Source organism: Myotis lucifugus, unplaced genomic scaffold (assembly GCF_000147115.1).
Source record: "Myotis lucifugus unplaced genomic scaffold, Myoluc2.0 scaffold_52, whole genome shotgun sequence".
NCBI classification, from domain to species: Eukaryota; Metazoa; Chordata; class Mammalia; order Chiroptera; family Vespertilionidae; genus Myotis; species Myotis lucifugus.
The window spans coordinates 4,370,092-4,383,423 of NW_005871100.1; the positions used below are offsets into that span (position 1 = coordinate 4,370,092).

The 13,332-nt window shown below is 43.4% G+C and overlaps 1 protein-coding gene across 1 annotated transcript in view; it reads right to left on the reverse strand.

Moving 5' to 3' along the window:
- The window catches only part of SNX10 (sorting nexin 10), a 55,841-nt gene extending 42,797 nt beyond the window's left edge, over nt 1–13,044 (reverse strand). The window contains exon 1 of the mRNA XM_014455899.2: nt 13,028–13,044. The gene's annotated coding sequence lies outside the window, so the exon portion shown is untranslated. The remainder of the gene's footprint in view (nt 1–13,027) is intronic.
- Nucleotides 13,045–13,332: the final 288 nt, after the last annotated feature.

Below are 13,332 nucleotides of genomic sequence, written 5' to 3' on the forward strand. Positions count from 1 at the left end.
CAGGCCTCTTGTTCCTTCTGACCTTCGTCCCACCTCCCACACCCCACCCACCACGGTGGCTCCTTCCCATCCTTCAAGTCTTGGCTTAAATGCCACCTCCTCAGAGGGGCCTTCCCTGACCACCCACTAAAGCAAACTCCCCCAGTACGGCTCTAGCTACCCTTTTGTTTTCACCTTAGAATTGATCATAGTTTTGTTTATTTGTTTGTTTTTATCCTCACCTGAGGATATTTTTTCTGTTGATTTTATTTTAGAGAGAGTAGCGGGGGGAGGTAGAAGGGGGAGTGAAACAGTGATGTGAGCAGGACACATCGATTGGTTGCCCCCTGCACACTCTGATGGGGGAGGGGATGGCAAGGGGGGGGAGAGGATAAAACCTGCAACTGAGGTATGTGCCCTTAACTGGGAATCAAACCCAAGACCCTTCAGTCCGTGGGCCAATGCTCTAACCACTGAGAAAAACAGGCCAGGGCAGTTCTTATTTTGTTCATCTATTTTCTTGTTTATTGTCTGTCTTCTCAAAAGTCCTATGAGGGCAGGGACCTTATCCAAGTCATTATTCTTTATAACTCTAGCACTTAGCAGAGTGCCTGGCAGATAGCAGGTGCTCAATAAATACTGGGTCCATTAAATTTGATTGGATTAACCCCAGCCAATTTTCTCCATTTCTGCATCACCATCAAGTTTCTAAGCAGCCAAGCCACATGAGCTGGTAGGATGGGCACAAGACCAACATCGGCCTCCCCTGCCAGCCCACCTCCTCCCACTCATGGTTAACCACTTGCCTGTGAAAAAAAGCCAGTAAGAACCCAGAGTGGAATGTCTTGAAGGCCACATATCGTCCTCTACTGTTTTCTATCTTTCCTCCTGACTTAACTCCACTGCATTGTGGAGGATGAGATTGGGGGAATAGTGTTAAAATTACACCATTAATAATCAAAAATAGCAATCCAACTAAAAATAACTGATTGTTAACTACATGCCAGACACTGTGTGGAGCTTGCAATATGAATAATCACATCTAATCCTCAAGAAAGCCCCACGAACCACGTCTTATTATCCCAGTTTTACAAATACAGAAACAGTGCCCAAGGCCATGCAGCTGGTTAAGTGAAGGAGCCAGGATCTGAACTCAGGAAAGCCATCACTCTTCTTTTTTTCCCATTTATCTGAGGGGTGGGCGGGGGGGGGGGGGTTGACTTGTTGTTCTAACCATCCATGCACTCACTCATTGGTTGATTCCTGTATGTGCCCTAGCAGGGGATCAAACCTGCAGTCACGGTGTATTGGCACAATGCTCTAACCAACTGAGCCTATCCATCCAGGGCAGCCCTTACTCTTAGTAACCACAAGTACCACCACCATCTAACACGGCATCCTCCTCAGAAATAAATGCTTAAAAGATAGCACTTAGTGGAGAATACCACCCAATAAATTGAATTACTAATGTCTCGAATGCCTTAGCGATGTGAAGTGGGGGTAGAATTGTGCCCTTCTTATGAACCTGGGAACCAACAGCCAAAGATCTGGAAATGACCTTCTCATCCTTGGAAAGGAGGTAATACCGGAGAAAGTGTAGTAAAGAACTGTTTAGGCCTGGCTGATGTGGCTCAGTGGTTGAGCATCAACCTTTGAACCAGGAGGTCACAATTCAATTCCTGGTCAAGAGCACATGCCTGGGGTTGCAGACTAGATCCCCAGTAGGGAGTGTGCAGGAGGCAGCCAATCAATTATTCTCTCTCCCTCTCCTTTTCTCTCTGAAATCAATAAAAATATTTTTAAAGAACTGTTTAAAAATAATAATAAATAGAAAGAACTATTTAGGTTCTTTAGCTATAAAGGGTAACTAATGAATAACTAGACAATAATGACAAATCAATTCAATAAGTAATCATCATTCCAGGTTTGGTCCTGGGAGGGATACTGTTTTAACTCTCTGAGTTCTAAGACCTATAGATGTCCAGATGCAGATATGAAGCATTCACTTGTAATGCAAAGCTCCCTGTGTATGTCAAAGGAAATAACAGGAAATAAGGAGAACGGAGAGAGACGCGTTTCATGGAAGAGGGAGGGTTAAATGAGGCTTCGAGGCTTGTGTTAGGACACGCCTGGGGTGATTAAGAAGCAATACCACTTTCAGGCGATCGAGGGGCCAAAGCCTCCAGGAGTAGAGGGCCTGTGTTGCAGACTATTGCAAGGAAGTAATACTGCAAAAAGGTAATTTGGGGGACAGTGAAACTACTCTGTGCGATATTATAATGGTGGACACATGTCATATGTTTGTCAAAACCCACAGAGTATACAACACAATGAGTGAACCTTATTGTGATGTAAAGTGTGGACTTTGGATGATGATGATATGTCAATGTAGGTTCACTGGTTGTAATAATATATGTACTACTCTAATGCTGAGGCTGATAATGGGGGAGGGATGCTGGTAGTATATAAGATCTCCCCTCCCTGTACTTTCCCTTAATTTTGCTGTGAACCTAAAACTGCTCAAGTCTATTTAAATATCATACACACACACACACACACACACACACACACAGAAGAACTTGGACACAGAGCACAAGGGTGAAGAGGGGGTCAAGGATGACTCACCAACGGGTGACTGGAAGAAGAATGGTGTCACTGGCAGAAGGAGGAAGTTGGAAAGGGGGCTGTTTATTAGAGGTAAGAAGGAAAGAAGATGAGCTCAGCTGGGAACAAGGTGGGACGGTATTGGACATCCACACAGAACAGTCTTCAGGCATCTGGACAGCAGTTTGGGGCTGAGATAAGAAAAGGGTACAGGTGCCAGGCCGGAGTGGCTCGATCGGTTGAGCATCCTCCTGTGCACCCAAAGGTTGCCGGTTTGATTCCCGGTCAGGGCACATGCCTGGATTGAGGGTTAGATCCCTGGTTGGTGTGCGTAGAGAGGGCAGCCAATGGTTGTTTCTCTCTCACTCACATGGTTATTTCTCTTTCCCATTGATATCTCTCTCTCTCTCTCACTTCCTTCTCTCTAAGCATGTCCTGGGGTGAGGATTTAAAAAAATAAAAAGGATACAGGTATGCAAATTAGAGACAAAAGTCAGCATTAAATGTTCCTCTTTTCCACTGAGTGATAAATTCTGTTTCGAAAAGGAAGAGCATTGTGACACTCTGGAAATAACGGATCTTCCACAAAGTCCAAAGTGGCAGCCTCTGTCGCAAAGAGCTGCCGCTGGGGAGGCAATTTTGGTTTCTGTGAGGACAGCAACACCAGGCTCTTAACCCACGGGTCAAGTTCAGGTCTTCCCAAAGTGACAACCAGCCCAGATACGGAGAACGGGCAAGTGATCTGAGGAGCAAGCCACAGGGAGATTTCAGTTTTGAGTAAGATTTTCAGTTTTGAGAAGGAGTAGGAAGGACACTATGACTGAGAAAGGCAGTAGATTTGTCCCACGCTAAACGGCCTAACTGTGAATTCTTATTCTGCCCTTCGCCAAGGGGAGTCAACTGCTCTGTGCCTCAGTTGCCCCATGAATGAAAAGGGGGTCACTGCCTACTTCATGGATCTGCTCAGCAAAGATGAAGGTGTGTGCCTGGAGCTCACTGTCAGCGATTGTTACTCTCTATTATCCGTTCTAGACTTTTCCAAACCCCAGAGGGGAAAACTGCTGAGGTCTCTTCCTTAGGATCCCAGAGCACTTATTCCTTTAAATAAAAATTCTCTTCAAGTATGTTTGTCAGATGGGATTGTGATGTTTACAGAAGCAGAACATTTTAAACCTTGACGCTCTGAAACCCAGCCCATGCATAGGAAACACACTTTCCGCCGCAGCAAATCATTTACCCACGGACGTCCACGGCCTGGCCTTGGCCCAAGAAGGCTAAGCTAAGACATGAAGAAAGTCCTTTTAAAAGTAGGTAAAATGCCAAAGTTATTATTCCTTCAACCATTTGCCTGAAGTACTGCCTGTAATCCAAGGGCATTTGACACGTGTTATCTGCAGACTGTTTGGCAAACTTCTCCCAAAACAGGTCATAGTTTCCCAATGCTTCTCAACCATCAGGAAAATGAGCTGACTAGGAAAAGCCAGCATCCGGTCTGTACCTTGTAAATCATTAAGTTGATTTCCTGAGTTTTCATGTGTGTTTGGGCAGAAGGAGACCAGATCTCAGGTTGAGCATCCATAAATAGCTGTTTAAAAGGCTCCGGTCTCCTACTCCGAGACACCAGAACCCAGAGCTATGGTGACACTCCCCAACCCCCAAACCCCCCAAGCAGTGACCTGGGGTGTCGTGGAAACAACTGCCTTTTCCCAGCCCTTCCAAATGCCACTGTACAATAAGAAGAGCTGCTATGTCAGTAAGAAAAGAGAAGTTGCCCTGGCTGGTTTGGCTCAGTGGATAGAGCGTCAGCTTGCGGACTCAAGGGTCCCAGGTTCGATTCTGGTCAAGGGCATGTACCTTGGTTGCGGGCACGTCCCCAGTGGGGGGTGTGCAGGAGGCAGCTGATCAATGTTTCTCTCTCATCGATGTTTCTAACTCTCTATCCCTCTCCCTTCCTCTCTGTAAAAAATCAATAAAATATATTTTTTTTAAAAAAGAGAGAAGTTAATCATCGGTAATAGCAAACCCTTTTTTGTGTTTTGTCTTTATAATTTCTAAGGAGCGTAAATTCCCTACATACAAAGCCCCTTGTTCTGCTCTGCACTTTGGACCCTTTGGGTTGTAAGTCTGAGAGAGGAACTGGGAATATGCACAGCCATGGAGGGAAAAGACTCAGAGCCTCTGGGAGAAACAGGGCTGAGTGGCAGAGAGAGGGACCCAGAAGACCCATGGGACGGTAGATCACTTATGTCATTTTTTATCATAGGCATGCTTAAGTATTTTTTGTGTGTGTGCCTTTTACTGGGAATTGAACTTGAGACCCTTCGGTCCACAGGCCAACGCTCTGAACAACCGGCCAGGGCACCATTTTTCTTTTTTTTTTAGTACTACATACTTATTATTCTTAAAAATATGAGGTTTCTTATTTTGGTACTTTTTCTGTAACTTTAAATTTATTTCAAAATTTAAAAGTTTAAAAGAAATAGGCTTCTATTGATGTAATCCTCCATGCTACCATTCCCTTTCTAATCTCACTCTCCAAAAGGCAACAACTATCTACAACTGGGACTATATCCTTTCAGACATAATGTTTTTTTAAAAAATGAGATCATACTATACCTATTGTTCTGCACGATGCTTTCATTACTTAAGTATATAATGGATATTCTCCATATCAGCTCGTTTATAGCAACGTCCTCCTTTACCAAGCAGGCAAGTATTTCTGAGGGATAAAGTCCTAGAAATGGAACTGATGCATCAGAAAGAATGCAAAGTTTTTAATGTCCTAAACACTGCCAAAGTACCTTTCCAAAAGGTTGTACCAATTTAGACTCCCCACAAAAGTATATGGTGACACCCACACCCTCACCAGCACTGGATGTGATCAACCTAAGCAAAATTGGTGTCTTTGTTGTTTTTAATCCACACTTATCTGATTATTAATCAGGTTTAACATTTTAATATTCACATGTGAATGACCTGTTAATAGCCTTGGCCTGTATTTCTATTGGGTTTTTTCTATTGATTCCTAAGAGTCCCATTATACCTATTGCAACTATTTGCTTTACTACTTTGTCATCTGCCTTTTAACTTTCTGCCTCTTCTTTAGGCTTCAGTTGCCTCATTTAAAAAATTAGGTTATTAAAAAAGTAAATAAAAAGAAAAAATAAGATAAATAAAAAGAAGAGAAACCTCTTTGGGTGATGGGCACACAGTGCAATACACAGATTTTGGGGGTTTTATTGTTGTTGTTGTTGTTGTTGTTATTATTATTATTATTATTATTATTGCTTTTATAGATTTTGTATAATGGAACTGTACACTGGAAACCTACATGATATTGTTAACCAATGTCACCCCCAATAAATTAAATAATTGCCGAAACCGGTTTGGCTCAGTGGATAGAGCGTCGGCCTGCGGACTGAAGGGTCCCGGGTTCGATTCCGGTCAAGGGCATGTACCTGGGTTGCGGGCACATCCCCAGTGCAGGAGATGTGCAGGAGGCAGCTGGTCGATGTTTCTCTCTCATCGATGTTTCTGACTCTCTATCTCTCTCCCTTCCTCTCTGTAAAAAATCAATAAAATATATTTTAAAAAAATAAATAAATAAATAAATAAATTAAATAATAAATAAATACATACATACATACATACATACATACAAAAAATGACATTAGAATAGTCATTACTAACTTTTCTTTCCACTATGGGTGACCCTTTAAGAATCTGTGACTTCTCTCCAAGAATAATGCACTTTTGCACATGGGTATGAAATCATACATTTTCAGGGGGTTCACAGACTCCCTAAAGCAGCCGTGGGCAAACTACGGCCCGCGGGCCGGATCCGGCCGTTTGAAATGAATAAAACTAAAAAAAAAAAGACCGTACCCTTTTATGTAATGATGTTTACTTTGAATTTATATTAGTTCACACAAACACTCCATCCATGCTTTTGTTCCGGCCCTCCGGTCCAGTTTAAGAACGCATTGTGGCCCTCGAGTAAAAAAGTTTGCCCACCCCTGTCCTAAAGCCTATGTCTGAGCCCTGCCACTAGCTTTATTTCATTTTATTTTTTATTTTTCTAATGTATTTTATTAATTTTTTACAGAGAGGAAGGGAGAGGGATAGAGAGTTAGAAACATCGATGAGAGAGAAACATCCATCAGCTGCCTCTTACACACTCCCTACTGGGGATGTGCCCACAACCAAGGTACATGCCCTTGACCGGAATCGAACCTGAGACCCTTTAGTCCGCAGGCCGACGCTCTATCCACTGAGCCAAACCGGACAGGGCTTTATTTTTTATTTTGAGAATATGTGTATTACAGCTGAAGACGGTGAGACAGAGGAAGGGCTTAGGGCAGAAGTATCAGGAGAGAGCCTAGGCAGTGCTCGGCCTTGGCTCCCTAGAAATGCTATAGGAAAGGAGTGAGCCAAGGAGGGCTGCTTTAGCTCACTGAAAAGTCAGAGAAAAGAGGGCTCTGGAGACAAGGTCAGGGGGTAAGTCCAGGACAAGCTGGCTGCTGCCCACTGCTCCCTGGCTGCAAGTCTCATGGGGGCCCTTAGAATTTAGAGAGAGCCCTAGCCCGTGTGGCTTAGTTGGTTGGGCATCGTCCTGTGCACTGAAAGGTTACCAGGTTCGATTCCTGTTGGGGCACATGCCCAGGTTTCAGGCTCAATCCCCACTAGGAAGCATGCGGAGGCATCCGATCAATCAATGTGTTGCTCTCATACCTCTCTTTCTCTCTCTCTCTAAAAATCAATACAAATAATTTTTTTAAAAACTTCGGGAAGAAAGGCAAAGGTAAGGAAAGGCATGGGCATGCTCCAGAGAGCCTACCCTACCACAAGCTTTTAAAAATAACAGAGCATGCTCAATTAATATCTGACAAAGGAGGCAAGAGCATATAATGGAGTCAAGACAGCCTCTTCAATAAATGGTGTTGGGAAAATTGGTCAGATACATGCAAAAAAATGCAACTAGACCACCAACTTACACCATACACAAAAATAAACTCAAAATGGATAAAGGACTTAAACGTAAGACTGGAAACCATAAAAATCTTAGAAGAACCCACAGGCAGCAAAATATCAGACATATGTCATAGCAATATATTTATCAATACAGCTCCTAGGACAATAGAAACTAAGGAGAAAATAAACAAAATACATCAAAATAAAAAGCTTCTGCACAGCAAAAGAAATCATCAACAAAACAACAAGAAAGCCTGGGAGAACATATTTGCTAATGTTATATGCAATAAGGGTCTAATCTTCAAAATTTATAGGGAACTCATACAGCTTAACAAAAGGAAGATAAACAATCTAATAAAAAAAAATGGGCAATGGAGCCCTACCTGCTTTGGCTCAGTGGATAGAGTGTCACCTATGGACTGAAGGGTCCCAGGTTCAATTCGTGGTCAAGGGCACATGCCCAGGTTGCAGGCTCGATCCCCAGTGGGGGCCTGCAGGAGGCAGCCGATCAATGATTCTCTCTCATCATTGATGTTTCTATCTCTCTTTCCCGCTCCCTTCCTCTCTGAAATCAATAAAAATATATTTTTTTAAAAAAGAGTTGACCTTGAGCCCAGCCAGTGTTGCTCAATGGTTGGGCCTCGGCCTAGGAACCAGAAGACCACAGTTCAGTCCCAGTCAGAGCACACACCAGGGTTTCGGGTTCCATCCCCAATAAGCAATAAGGGGTTTGCAGGAAGTAGCTGGTCAATGTCTCTCTCTCTCTCATCAATGTTTCTCTCTCTAAAAAGAAAAAAATCAACAATAACATATTTAGAAAAAGAGCTGCCCTTGACTGAGGCCTGGCTAAGCCCTTTACCCACAGTCACAGGGAACGGCTCAGAGTACCCACTGGAGGACCAGGCTGCCTAGTGCAAATCTTGGCTCCATCATATACTACTTGTCTGACTTGGGCTCTGTGCCTTAGTTTCTTCATTTGTAAAATAAAGGTAGGGAGGCCAAAAACAGTACTTACCTCAAGGATTGTTACTATAGAGGTAGTTGAAACAGGGTCTGGCTATAATAGAAATCTGGGACACATGTGTTGTGTGGTTAAAATTGTGAGCTGAAGAGTGTAGGGAAGTTATAAATATCATGATGCCTTAGTTTCCCCAGTTTAATATAGAATCTGCTTCATAAATTGGTTGTGAGGATTAATGAGACTGCCACATAAAAACTCTTATCATAATCCCTAGCATATCACAAATGCTCAATAAATTTCAGCTATTATGAGTAACAATTCTGGGGGCAAGGATTATCATTACCTCAATGTAGCTCTGAATAAAAGATAAACCAGACTTAGGTTAAGTGCCCCCCTGATTGCACCTCAGCTAGCAAATGGTTGTGCCAAGATTTCATCTCTGATGATTCTGAAAGCAGAAGTTGTAACCACTACCAAGTACAGCCTCTTGTTTGAACAGAGCTTAGAGAACAAATAAAGTGACTATTACCTCCTGGATTACTAAGAGGAAGAAAGAAAGAGATTGTGATAACAGTTCAAACTCTGGGGTATTCTCCATGGAGGTCAACCATGCTTTGAGCCAAAGCCTTTCTTTGCCATTCTTAGAAATGACAGACTGCTTCCCTGGCCGGGTAGCTCAGTTGGTTAGAGCATCATCTCAATAAGCCAAGGTTGCAAGTTCAATCTCAGATTAGGACACATACAAAAGCAACCAATGAATGCATAAATAAGTGGAACAACAAAATGATGGTCCCCCCCCCCCTTTCTCTCTCTCTAAAAAGAGTCAATAAATTCAAAAGAAAAGATGACAAACCAGCATGGCTCAGTGGCTAAGCTTTGATCTATGACCCAGGAGGTCGCAGTTCGATTTCCAGTGAGGGTGCATGCCTGGGTTTTGGGCTCGATGCCCAGTGAGGGGCATGCAGAAGGCAGCCAATCAATGATTCTCTCTCATCATTGATATTTCTCTCTCTCTCTCTCTCTCTCTCTCTCTCTCTCTTTCTCCCTCTCCCTTCCACTCTGAAATCAATAAAAATATTTTTTGGAGAAACCAAGATGGTGGCATAGGTAAACACCGGAAATTGCTGCCTCCCACAACAACTTCAAAAATACAACTAAAAGACAAAACGGACATCATCCAGAACCACAGGAAGGCTGGCTGAATGGAAACTCTACAACTAGAAGCAAAGAGAAAAGCACACTGAGACTCAGGGGAGGTGCGGAAGTCAAGTGCAGAGGTACAGAGGTGCACACAGAAAGGGCTGGCAACTGATGACGAGGCTGTCTTTTTTGAATCGGGAGGGAGTCACAAGCCCCCGACTGCTCTGAACTCCAGTTCCGGGAAGTCTCTGGGGACCCAGACTCATACAGGGAGAAACTGGACTGTCTGGCATCGGGCACAACTTGGAACTCGAGGGTGGCTTTCTCTCAGAGGTACTGACACCATTACCAAGGGACACTGACAAGCGGGGCCTCTTAGGGCAGGGCTGAGGATCAGCCATAGCTGTTTGCTCCACCCTGTTGATTCCCTGAGACCCTGCCCCACCCAAGCTGGGGCAGAGGCTTTTGCATATGAATGCCCTGGCCCATTGCAATCTGAAAATTACCTAACAAACTGCAGCTGGGCCAAACAGACCCAGAACTTCCAAGAGAAGGACCAAGGCCCCACAGCAGCTTACATTGCTTCACAGCTAGGCCTCATCTGGGCACCTCAAAACCCCAAACAAGGAAGGGGAATCTGCAGATCTCTTCGTAGCTCCTGCTGGGTAACCTCAGGCAGAGGCTAAATTAGCACCTCCTTAGAGATCCAAGAGCCAGTGTACCCAGTGGTCAGAGTGGGACCATCCAGATTACAACTCCTCAGATCCATAAGGGACACACTCAGGGGGCAGACTCAGTGAGCACCAAAGCCCCACTGAAGCAACTCTTGCCCCAGAAGGGTGTCTTCAGCACAGAAGTTCTCCCACCGTAGACACAGCTGATTCTCACAGCCAATTGGCCTGGAGGTCAATTCCTCTCAGTGATACCTACAACAATCAAGGCTTAACTACATCAAGACCGTGCACAAAGCTCACAAAGGGGTGCACCAAGAGTGTCCACCTCAGGTAATTGGGGAGGCTGAGCCACTGGGCCCTATAGGACACCTAGCACACAAAGCCACTCTACCAACACAGGGAAGCATAAAAAATGCAGAGACAAAGAAACAGGACACAAATGACAGAAATGGAGGAAAGCAAACTACTGGATATAGAGTTCAAAACCACACTTTTAAGGTTTTTCAAGAACTTTCTAGAAACCGCCAATAAATGTAGTGAGACCCTCAAGAAATCTAGTGAGACCCTCGAGATTATGATAAAGGACCAACTAGAAATTAAGCATACACTGACTGAAATAAAGGATATTATGCAGAGTTCCAATAGCAGACTAGAGGATCGCAAGAATCAAGTCAAAGATTTAAAATATGAAGAAGCAAAAAACACCCAACCAGAAAAGCAAAATGAAAAAAGAATCCAAAAATATGAAGATAGTGTAAGGAGCCTCTGGGACACCTTCAAGCGCACCAACATCCGAATTATGGGGGTGCCAGAAGAAGAGAGAGAGCAAGATATTGAAAACCTATTTGGCCCAGACTGGTTTGGCTCAGTGGATAGAGCGTCGGACTGTGGACTGAAAGGTCCCAGGTTCGATTCTGGTCAAGGGCATGTACCTTGGTTGTGGCCACATCCCCAGTGGGGGGTGTGCAGGAGGCAGCCAATTGATGTTTCTCTTTTATCGATGTTTCTGACTCTCTATCCCTCTCCCTTCCTCTCTGTAAAAAATCAATAAAATATATATTTTTTTAAAAAAAAGAGAAAACCTATTTGAAGAAATAGTGACAGAAAACTTCCCCTACCTGGTGAAAGAAATAGACTTACAAATCCAGGAAGCGCAGAGAACCCCAAACAAAAGGAATCCAAAGAGGACCACACCAAGACACATCATAATTAAAATGCCAAGAGCAAAAGACAAAGAGAGAATCTTAAAAGCAGCAAGAGAAAAACAAGGGAGTACCCATAAGATTGTCAGCTGATTTCTCAACAGAAACTTTGCAGGCCAGAAGGGAGTGGCAAGAAATATTCAAAGTGATGAATGCCAAGAACCTACAACCAAGATTACTTTATCCAGCAAAGCTATCATTCAGAATTGAAGGTCAGATAAAGAGCTTCACAGATAAGGAAAAGCTAAAGGAGTTCATCACCACCAAACCAGTATTATATGAAATGCTGAAAGGTATCCTTTAAGAAGAGGAAGAAGAAGAAAAAGGTAAAGATACAAATTATGAACAACAAATACACATCTATCAACAAGTGAATCTAAAAATCAAGTGAATAAATAATCTGATGAACAGAATAAACTGGTGATTATAATAGAATCAGGGGCATAGAAAGGGAGTGGACTGACTATTCTCAGGGGGCTGGAGGGAAAGGGGTGTGGGGGATGCGGGAAGAGACTGGACAAAAATTGTGCACCTATGGATGAGGACAGTGGGAGGGGTAAGGGCAGAGGTTGGGGTGGGAACTGGGTGAGGGGAGGTATGGGGGGAAAAAAGAGGAACAACTGTAATAATCTGAACAATAAAGATTTAATTAAAAAATAAAAATAAAAATAAATAAATAAATAAAAATCAAGTGAATGAAAAATCTGATGAACAGAGTAAACTGGTGAATATAATAGAACCAGGGGCATGGAAAGGGAGTGGACTGACAATTCTTGGGGGGAAAGGGGTGTGGGGGTGCAGGAAGAAACTGGACAAAAATCGTACACGTATGGATGAGGACAGTGGGAGGGGTAAGGGCAGAGGGTGGGGTGGGAACTGGGTAGAGGAGAGCTATGGGGGGGAAAAAGGGGAACAACTGTAATAATCTGAACAATAAAGATTTAATTTTAAAAAATAAATAAAAATAAAAATATTTTTAAATAAATAAATAGAAAAGAAATGAAAGATTGCAAGGTAGGACCTTGCTCTCAGCCAGTTCTAAGCCCTTCACAAGTGGTTGTTAAACCACAGCCCCCAAAATAAACAAAAATAAATAAATAAAAAGCCATTTCTCAAAATAGCTTACCTAACTAACCAAGTGAACCCTTCAAAAACGAAAGTAGAAATCTTAAGACTGAGGAAAGATATCAAGAGTGCCCCAAAGTCACGTCCCACTGCTGCTATAGAACACAAATGTTAGTCTTTAATTCAGACGCTTTTACTTAGGAAAAGAATGAAGGTGTTTATTTCCAAGCTCCAGGAAGCCTTCCCATAAGTAAAACAAGAGGAAGTTCGCACCACAGCCCATCGTGGTGGGGAGAGAAGCGGAGAGTGTCAGTCAAGAGAGCCCTGGCTGTCACCCCAATAAATTCAATAAAAGGGGGAGGAGAGAGGGCCCTGGTGAGGAGCAGTGTCGCCTGAACCAGTCCCCACTCTTCCAACACCGCTTTCCTCACCTCAGTGAAACAGTAACCTCGAGAATGAGGAGGAAACAGATGGGCAGAAGAAACAGCATGATCCGGTAAAATACAAGTCAGTGCTAATCACGTTACTTCACATCTTCCTATATTTATTTCTTTATTCAAAACAGCCCATGCCTTAAAAAAAAAAAAAAACAAAGCCTTAGGAACAGGCATCATTGGAAGTAATGGCAGAAGTAGCAGGAGCACCTCACCTCATCTCTATTCTCAGACTGAGGAGACGCAGCTAAGCTTGGTCAATGGATGGAGAAGTCAGTCCTCACTAGTGGCACCCACATCAC